Source organism: Delphinus delphis, chromosome 15 (genome assembly GCF_949987515.2).
Source record: "Delphinus delphis chromosome 15, mDelDel1.2, whole genome shotgun sequence".
NCBI lineage: Eukaryota > Metazoa > Chordata > Mammalia > Artiodactyla > Delphinidae > Delphinus > Delphinus delphis.
In genome coordinates, this window is record NC_082697.1 from 80,675,733 (window position 1) to 80,686,184 (window position 10,452).

Sequence of the window (10,452 nt, forward strand, 5' to 3'; positions counted from 1 at the left end):
TCTAAGCCCGGAGAGACTAGGGTACTCTGACTCCTGGGGAGCTGGCGAAGGCTGTTCCAAAGGCTTCTAGGAGCTCAAGAAGCTAGAAGGAAAGCTGTAAAGTGCTTTATGGTATGTAAAATAACCCCCCAGCGCCACTCCCCACCACAAGGGGCCCCAGCGGAGCTCCCCCTCAGAACCGCCAAGCCAGCTCTTTCGATGGGGACCGGCAGGCGGGCTCTCCCTGCTGGGGCTCAGCCCCACTCACCGGGTACGTGAGAGGCTCTGACTGTAGCAGTGACTCGCGTGCGTTTAGTGCCTCACGTGCAGCATCTCATTTAATCCTCCCAGCAACCCTTGAAATGGGACATTTCTGTCCTCAGATTACAAATGAAGTAACTATCTCCTGGAGAGGTGACATAACTTGCCTAAGGTCACGCAACTAAGAAGTAAAGGAGCAAAGGTTCAAATCCAGGTCTGCCCATTCTCCATGCTCTTCAAAGTTCTCGTTTTCCCACTGCGGACTTTTTAATTCCCTTTGCTGGAATCACCGGTCCATCTTCTGTCCGTTACATGGTCATCTTGAATTAGTCCTGCTTCTCCAGTCGGTCTCTTCTGTGGCCTGTCAAAGCCACAAAAGGGTCTCTAAGATACAAGTCCAGTAATGTACCAAATGCTTCCAAGCCCTGTTAAAGCCACGTTCATGAGAATGCCCGGCTTCCTACTAGCAGTCGCTGGAATTTCTGCGGTAGGAGTTTGGGGAGATTCCAGGTGGTGGCAGACTCAGGAATCTGTGACTTATGCTCTCAATTCTGTAAGTCAGGTAACAGGCGGAGCGAAGCAGGAACATCTTATTTCTGCTCCACCATGTCTGGACCTTAAATAGGGTGACCCGAACATCTGGATTCGGCTGGGCAGGTTCAACTGCGGCCGTAAGTCAAGGGCCTTGGTTCTGTCTGCCAGCCAGTTTCCTCTCCTCTTCTCCACATGGCATCCACTAAAATGGGGCTGAAATGTCCAAAAATGGCTTTTTCCCTCCTGTGCCTGGTGCCCCCGTGTTCTGCCTTGTGGCGTCTCTGTGTAGAGTGGCCTGATCTTATCTTGTTTCCCTGGGCTCCAGGAACCCACTGTCTCTGCTCTTCTCCACTCCATTACACCTGACACACACACACACACAGCCCATCCTGTGGGGAGCGGCCTCATCCAGCCCCCCCGCCAGGTGGCTGTGTTGTATCATATGACCCCACCTCTGTCACCCTCCCCACACCACACACACAGGCAGGTCAGGGGACCAGGATCTCTATAGGCTGGCCAACAACTTTTGAAGTTGCCCGACTCAAAAATGTAAAGGAAGACAGTCAGGCCAGGCAGTTTCCCCTTTTAGGAAATTTGAATCCCCAAATCAGACCGTATAGGCAGCAGTGTGTGACACGATGTCATGAGGGCAAGTAGGGCCATGTGCTGGCCAGAATTACACTGAGGAGGAAAACTGGAGACCGAAGAAAAGCAAACCAAGCTGTGACAGGGAGAAAACGCGATTAGAGTTGGGGGAAGAATGAGCCTCTTGTGGAAGAAGAAGAAGATAAAGGAGGGGATAACCTGAGCAGAGCTGGGGCTCCGTGAAAAAGGCAGAGAGAGGAGCCAGCCCTGGAGCCGCCCTGCTGCCCGGGCTCACCAGGCCTGCCCTGCCCCGCTCCCCAACCCATGCGTTGCACTGCAGCAAGCTCGTAACTTCTTCCCTTTGCTGTCTGTTGGCTTAGAAGTGGGCACAAGACTTAGTTCTGCCAACAAAACTTACAGGGAAATGGCTGGGGGACCTTCTGGGAAGATTTTGCTTTCTGATTAAAGAAGAGAGAGTGAAGAGGCCTGTCCCGTCTTCCTGCTTTGAACAGGGATGTTTGAGACGTGATACTTGGAGCTGTAGCAGCCATCTTGAGACCAGGAGGCAGCAAAACCAAGGGAAAAAGCCAACATACCAAGGTTGGCCGAATAGACAGATAAAAAAAGCCTGGGTCCTTGATGATACCGTTGAGCCACTATACGTATCCTGGAACCACCTACTTCCAGTCTTGTTGGTCACTGAATTGAATGTCTTTACTTCCTAAGCTGATTTCTGCTCTTCGCAGCCTTTGCCATTCTTAACCAGTACAGCACTCCTCTGAACCTCTCTGTCATCAATTCCTTACAGCCCCATGGCTCTTGGTGTAGCTCCAAATGGAAAATCAGCCCAAGTTTAGACATTGGAAATCTTACTTGTGTGGTAGGAAATGCAGGTCAAGACTGGTCACGGCCTACATAGGCAAGCAACTTTAGCACTTAGTTCCGAGTCCCAGGGCCTACAGGGCACCGACAAGGAAGGAAAGATTCAGGAAAGTTCAGGCATATGGGCATGTCTTCTAAAATGGGGGTCATCTTCTAAAATGGGGCTGAATGATGAATTTTAGAACAAATCAGTGGGATAGTGGTAGGGGGGTATGAGTCCCTGGGATGCAGAGCCTAAGCAAGGGCCACGGAAGGCACACGGAAGGAGCAGCAAGTTGGAATGGGCAAGGGGTGGGTTGGGTTGGATGAATTCTAGAGAAGGAGGCCAGTCCCATGCAGCAGGATTTTATGAGCCCCACGTACCAGCTGGAAGAAATGTATGGCAGCTAGAACTACACTGGTGCAAAACTAAGCCCTTTAGTTACTCTCCAGCCAGCCTTAGTGACATTGCATATCCTCTTAGGAATAAGGTGCCATGAGTTGTGGCCACTCCCCACTTTCTCCATTCTTTGTCCCTTTTTTCTCAGACTTTTCTTCCTGTCTTCTCTATGCAAAGCCAGGAGCCAGAAATGCACACGACCTGAATCTCTTCTCCCTCGACTGGGGAATGGATATAGTGGTGAGCAAGGGCGTCTTCTAGGAGACTCAGAATCCTAGGCTAGGGGTGAGGAGTCAGGTTGGGAGGAGAGAACACAGTCGGTGGATAAGAACCAGATGAAGCTTCTTCTGATCCAGCTTCCATCAAGCAATGTGGTTTTCGTGTTGCTTCAACACAAGAAAGTGTGCCTGACCCTTCCCTCATGAAATGAGAAGTTGAACTCAAGAACTGTAGCCCTTGCTCTTTAAATGTCTAGTTTTAGATACAAAACAAAGAGGAACTGGCATCCTCCTAATGTAGCCTTCAAATACGAATGATTCCATTACATTCAGAACTTGAGAAAAATCACCACCCCCTCTTCCCATCACAAAATAGTCTTCAGCAGTAGAGATGTGGCCCGTAGAAGTTCCTCGAGTTAATGGGGCCCGAACACAGATATGCTGCAGTCATAGTAGAATTTGCAACCTCCAGATCCTGCCAGGAAGCCTCACCCCCTCAACGCGGTCCTTACACGCTCTGCATGATTTATGGAGTCCTGACCCCGAAGGCCCAAGCCAGGCCGCCTCTGCTGTTTACCTATTGCATTACTTCATTCATTCAGCAGAAACGTACTGAATACCTACTAGAATTAGAAGTTAAGCTTACAAAAGCAAGCTTATAAGCTTATCTTCCTTACTTCCTTAAGGAAGATAAGTCATTAGAGACAAAAACAATTCTATGAGATAATCAGGGACAGAAATGAAAGCTTTGGTTGCAGTGGAAGAAGCAAAAAGTTTAAACCCCTTCTTAATGCAATTAATGCTTTAATGCGATACTTAATGAACCCTGAATCCCCCACCCCACCCCACCCCGGCAAAGTTTCCCCATATACCACTAAGGATTCTCTGATATCCAATAAGGAAAAGAACTGAAGGCTTTTCCTCAGTCTCCACAATCAAGGTTTTTCTCCAGAATGAATTAGCCTGATTACTGACTAAAAGCTCTCCCACAATCTTTACAACGAGAGTGTCTGTTTCCTGTGAATTCTCCAAAGATGAGAAAGGGCTGCACTATCCCCAAATGATGCTCCACGTTGGCTTTACTCACAGGCTTCTCTCCAGCATGAATGATCTGACTGACGTCCAGCATACGCCACGCTTCCCCTAGACAGCTTTCCACATTCACACACGCCCGCTTCACATCCCGAATGAATTAGCTGACATTGTCTGGGGCTAGAACTCTGATTGAAGGTTCTTCCTCATCCATCCTGCTCCCGGGGCTCCTATCCGCTCTGAAATCCCAGATGTCTAATTAGCTCTGAGCACTGTCTAAAAGCATTTTCACAGCCATTACGTGAATATGGTTTTTCTCCAGCGTGAATTCTCTGACGTTGAATGAGCTTGACTTTTCCTGAAAGCCCTCACATTTGTCGCATTTGTAGCGTTTCTACTGAATGCAAATTAGCTGATTCCGTGTGGTGTCGGAATGCTGCCAGATGCCTCCTGCAAACAGGGATTCTCTCCAAGATGAATGTTAGAATGTTCAGTAGGCTGGGAGAGAAAAGTGGCCTCTGTACATAACAAATATGTTCTCTCCAATATGCATACTGTAATATTGAATAAATTCTGAATTCTGTTCTAAGAGTTAGCCACATCTATCTTATTTGCGGGTTTTCTCACTTCTAAAAAACATGTGTATAGAATTGCAGATTTTCCCATATTCATCCCATTCATGGGACGGGGTCCCTAATGGTCCTCTAGAATGTCTCTGTATTTACAGACCTCTCGAAACTCAGACCTGATCAGTAGCTCACAGGTACCCTCTCAATGCATCTGCCTATGAATCTACGGCTGCAGAAAGTTCCCGTTCAGGCCAGATTGTTGTTCTTGGCCCCAGGCTCGCAATATGAAATTACAGAAAATGTAAATTTCAACTGTTGTCTCTTAAGATAAAATTTCTTGGACTGAGAGTGAAAGATTTGGGGAAACTGATGATAACAGTGCCTTTGGGCGACTATATAAAGCGATGGTTGTGACAGACTGCTGGTTTCTGATATTCTCTTTTTCTTTCTTAACCCGATTTTGGCCACAGTGAGAAGGTACCCATTAAAAATGCTCACCTTCTCCAGTGACTGGGAAGGAGCACATGGGCAGTTGCAAGGAGGTGGTTCCCACTGTTTCTTGATCTGGGTGCGGGTCAGATGGGTGTGTTCACTTTGTGAAAATCCCTAAGTGGTATACTTTTTACTTTGAAAAGGTTTTTAAAAATCACTTCCCCATCCTCCCAGGCAGCCCCAGGACAGTTCTAGCAGATGAGATGGGATCAGAATTGGGCTTCCAAGAAAACTTGTGACAGGGAGCGAACTCTGAAGCAGAAACCTTTTGCCTTTCCCCTACCTGCCCCCTTCTTTCTGCTGGATCCTGGTCATGATTCCTGGAGGTGCAGCAGCCATCCTGTGAGCACATGCAGGAGGGCCACGTGCAAAAGAAGGCAGTGAGCCTAAGGAAGGTGCCCAGTCCTGGTGGCCTTAAATTTCTCATCTCCGGAATTTTCATTGTTTTTATTCTAGTGGAAGAGAAATGATTTACATTTGATTGTAAGGTTAGGCATCTTTTCCTGTTTTCTGCCTCTTGTTTTATTTTCTGTTTGTCTTTCCCTTTCTTCCTTTGCAAAACGTCTGCACTCATTGAAAATGTTAGCGCTTTGTGTGTCAAATGTGTTACGGATAGCCTTCCAAATGTGGCATTTGTTTTTTGAGTTTATGTGTGTGTTTAAATTAGAGGTTATTGCATTTTTATTTTATGGCTTCTGAATTTTGCATAATTTTTATACTTTTCCCATTCCAGAACTGTTAAAATGCTAACTCTTTTTAATAGTACCTTTATGGTTTCACTTTATTATGTTTAAATCTTGGATCCAAGTGGAATTCAATACAATGTAAAGAATTAGGTCAAGATCCAGGTTTCTACCTCCCATCACCTCGCAACACTGTCTAGGGAATAACTATCTTTGCCCAGCTATTTTGACATGCTACCTTTATCATGTGTTAAATTCCATTTGAATTTGGGTCTTTTCTTGAATCTCTGTTTACCGGTCTGTACCTCGACCAATATATCATTATCTTAATTATTTTACTTTATAAGTTGTTTCAGTATCTGATAAGGTTACTTCCCTCATGGCTCTACTTTTTCAAAATGCTCACGGGTGAAAATAAGGTGGGTAAGTTGGAGCTGGTGAGAGTCAGAGAGGGAACATTGTCCTCGAGAGAGTCAATGTGGCCAGTCGTGTGTATGACCAAGACATTCAATCAAACGGAAAAGGATGAAAGGAGAATAACGTAACAGCCTCACAAAATATTCTGTTTATTATGACGTCAGGGATGGCACAAAGGTTCTTCAACACAGGTAGCATTTTAACAAGATTCTTATTTTAGGCACTTATCCTTTTCCTCTACAATGTATTCCTGGAACTGTTTTGTAAAAAAGTCATATTTTCTCTTAATAACTCCTCATATCCAGAAACTCAGCATCAAACAGGTTATGGTTCTAATAAATAGGTCATGAAAGCCCAAACAGAAAACTTCGGATGGTCTTTAGTCATATAAAAGGGTAACATTATGTTTCAAGCCCTATTACATGGCCACACGTGGACTCAAGATGATTCTTCTGCAGGCCTCAATGTACTGTGAAGTCTACCTAAAGCACAGACCATTCTATCTAGTCTAAAAATAGCCCCACCTGTGACAAAAGGACAAATATAACATTAACAATTGTGCTTCCCTTTTTGGAATTTCGGAGAGTCATGAGGAATTTATATGTAAGATCCAAGACTCTTCTTAAAATAAGCTTTCCAAAGAAAACTGAAATGGCTCTATTTCTTCTGATAACTTTCCTTGAGACAAACAGAAGCATTCAGAATAATTCCACTGGTCTTATGGCTGCATGTGGTTTTAGGTTTTTCCTAAAAATGGCTATTACAGTATTTAAAGACTTGCTTAGGACATTAGTTTTGAGTGCCCAGAAGTATTAAGAGAACTAGTCTTTCAAATCATGCCTTTTTTTTTCATCTTTTCTGTGTAAATGCTTGATATTGGTGTAATGAATATTAAAATGAAATGTTTGGAAAAATATGGACCCAGTAAAATTTTTTTTTTTTTCGGCTACGTTGGATCTTCATTGCTGCACATGAGCTTCCTCTAGTTGTGGCGAGCGGGGGCTACTCTTCGTTGCAGTGTGCAGGCTTCTCACTGCAGTGGCTTCTCTTGTTGCGGAGCACGGGCTCTAAGCGCACAGGCTTCAGTAGTTGCAGCACACAGCTCAGTAGTTGTGGTGCATGGGCTTAGTTGCTCTTCCTGGACCAGGGATCGAACACATGTCCCCTGCATTGGCAGGCGGATTCCTAACCACTGCACCACCAGGGAAGTCCAGAGCCAGTAAAAATTAATGCCTCTAATAAGTCAGAATTTGTAAGAGGAAAACAAGATCTGATGTAGGTGTAAAAAATGATATTATAATGGCTGCACATAGTGACTTCCTTCCAAAAAGCATAATATGGAAATAGGAGGAGGGGAGGACTTCACAGTGGAGAAGACTGACAAACACTGCCTCAGCCAGGTGACTGACGGTCAACATCACTGGTGATTAGACATGTTGATAGTAGGTACCCTTGATATGATGTGATGACAGCAGCACTTCGCCTCTGTCTGTGGTCTTTATCCCCCAAACCCATAACCCGAGTCTCATCATGAGAAAAACATCAGACAGATCCCAGTTGAGGGACGTTCTACAAAATGCCTGAGTCCTCAAACTGTCAAGGTCATCAAAAACAAGGGAAGTCAGAAACTGTCATATCCAAGAAGAGTGTGAGAAACATGACAAAATGTAATGTTGTATTCTGGAGGGCATCTCAGAACACTGGGTAAAAACTAAGGAAAACTAGATGAAGTATGAACTTTAATAATATATTAGTATTGGTTCATGAATATGACAAATGTACCATAAAATGTTAGTAATAGGAGAAACTAGGTATGGGGTATATGGGAATTCTCTATCTTTGCAACTTTTCTGTAAACCTAAAACTATTCTAAAATTAAAAGTTTATTTTAAAATAACCTAAAAGTATTAAAAGAGGTCAATGATGGTTACAGACAAGATGACATAGACACAGTTTCCTCTATCCCTCCCAGTAAGTACAGCTAAAACCCTGGACATAATGCATAACGTTATAGGAAGAGTCTGAAAAGTAGAGAGAAGAAGGCGACTATCTAGGAATCTTGAAACTCAAGTGATGACACAGCAATGAGTTACCAGATTTTCTTTTTGCTCCCTACATATCCTGGACTAGCACAGAAGAAGCCTGCAACCCAGAAAAGCCAATATATACAGAAAAAGAAAGAAAAAAAAAGCCCCAGTCAAAGCCTGCTCTCTCTAACTAAAGAACCAGGAAAGGAGCAGCCTATCAAGACAAACTTATTTTGACAATGTCCGCCCTACTGCAGACCAGCACCATGGGAAAAAACCCCACCCCACCCCGGAACAAACAGAGAAGGAGTGTGAGTCTAGACCCCCCCTCGCTTGGTACTGAGGGGGTGCTCCTCCCCTCCCCACCGTGCCATCAGTGGGGAGCCTAAGCTTTCATCTCTACCCGGTGATAATGAGGCAGCGTCCACTTTGCTTCACCAGTATGGTGTCAGCAGAGCCCACTAAGATAGAAGATTTAAATGAGATTCAGAGTCTCGTGATACCCCAATTGTCCAGGATACAATAGAAAGTCACTCGTAATACCAAGAATCAGAAAAAAGTCTTCAAAATAGCTAGGTTATTTCTTAAAAGAAACAATGTATTACCTGTAGGTATCAAAATTTGTGGGACACAGCTAAAGCAGTCTGAGAGGGAAACTGGTAACACTAAATGTTCACGAAAAGATCTCAAATCAATAATTTAAGCGACCACCATAAGAAACGAGAAAAAGAAAAGTGAAATAAGGGGACTTCCCTGGCAGTCCAGTGGTTAGGACTCTACACTTCCACTGCCCAGGGGCCCAGGTTCAATCCCTGGTCGCGGAACTAAGATCCTGCAAGCTGCATGATGTGGGAAAGAAAGAAAGGAAAGGAGGGAGGGAGGGAGGAAGGAAAGAAGGAAGGAAGAGAAGGAGGGAGGGAGGGAGGAAGAGAAGGGAAGGGGAGGGGAGGGAGGGGGAGGGAGGGGGAGGGAGGGGAAGGGAGGGGAGGGGAGGGGAGAGGAGGGGAGGGAGGGGAGGGGAGGGAAGAGGAGGGGAGGGAGGGGAGGGGAGGGAGGGGAGGGGAGGGGAGGGAGAGGAGGGGAGGGGAGGGGAGAGGAGGGGAGGGAGGGGAGGGGAGGGAGAGGAGGGGAGGGGAGGGGAGAGGAGGGGAGGGAGGGGAGGGGAGGGAGGGGAGGGGAGGGGAGGGGAGAGGAGGGGAGGGAGGGGAGGGGAGGGAGGGGAGGGGAGGGGAGGGAGAGGAGGGGAGGGGAGGGAGAGGAGGGGAGGGGAGGGGAAGGGAGAGGAAGGGACGGGAGGGGAGGGGAGGGAAGAGAAAAGAAAAATAAGCCTGAAACAAACAGAAGGAAGGAAAAAATGAAGAGCCAAAATTAATGAAGTGAAAAAGATAAAAACAACAGAAAGGCATTTAAACAAACAAAAAACTGGTTCTTAAAAAAAACAACAAAAAAAACTGGCTCTTTCAAAGACCAATAAACCTCTAGTAAGACTGAAAAAAGAAAAGGAAGACACAAATTGCCGATATCAAGAATAAAACACTGAATGGCTGTGAACTGGTGAATCTAGGACGAGCAAGCAGGCACGTGAGGGTCCAGGCAGGAAACCTCACACTAACTCCATTCCAGGTTGCATGATGTTTCTAAGTTCCTAAGCCCAGGCCTGCCTACCAGGGAAATGGAAGTCCTCGTCAGGAGAGACTGGTGGTGAGAATGATGTCCCTCACCCAATGTTCACCTCCGATCTGCCGAAAGAAGTGGCTGAACACGTAGCCAGAGAAGCAGCAGGTTGCGGCATACAAGACGGTGCCAAGTTAATGGCCCCACAAGGATGCACACAACACGCCACGCAGCGCCATGGTAATAATGCCTGCGGGGTAGTAGCGGAAAGTCTGTGTTAGGTCCCACCTATCCCCCTTCTAGCAATTTCAGAGGAATTAGCCCAGTTTCTTCCAGGCCCAGGGCCTCCAGCAAAACATTCTCCCCCATCTGTTGTCCAGAAAACCTACAATAAAATATAAGCATCATCGCTAAAGCTCCTTAGGTCTTAGGTCTACCCCTTAAGTCTGCCCCTCACCTTGGATAGAACAGAAGATCCACAAACCTCTTCTGAACAAACTACCTACTTAGTTCTACCCCTTGAGGGAAATTCCTGATAATTCTCATCACTTCACCAGTGCCAAGGCCAGGAAATCAATGTCCCACATTTCTGGGCACCCACGCCAAGCACAGCACAGAGCAGACCAGAGTATGGAGGAAAGTGGAAGACATCTGTACGGGTAGTTTTCCAGCCATTGTCACCCTGGTCAATCATCATCTCATCCAAGGTGTACTGAACTGGGTCATTTCCAAAGCACACACATGAGAATCACAGCCACAAACCCACCAGTAAGAACATAA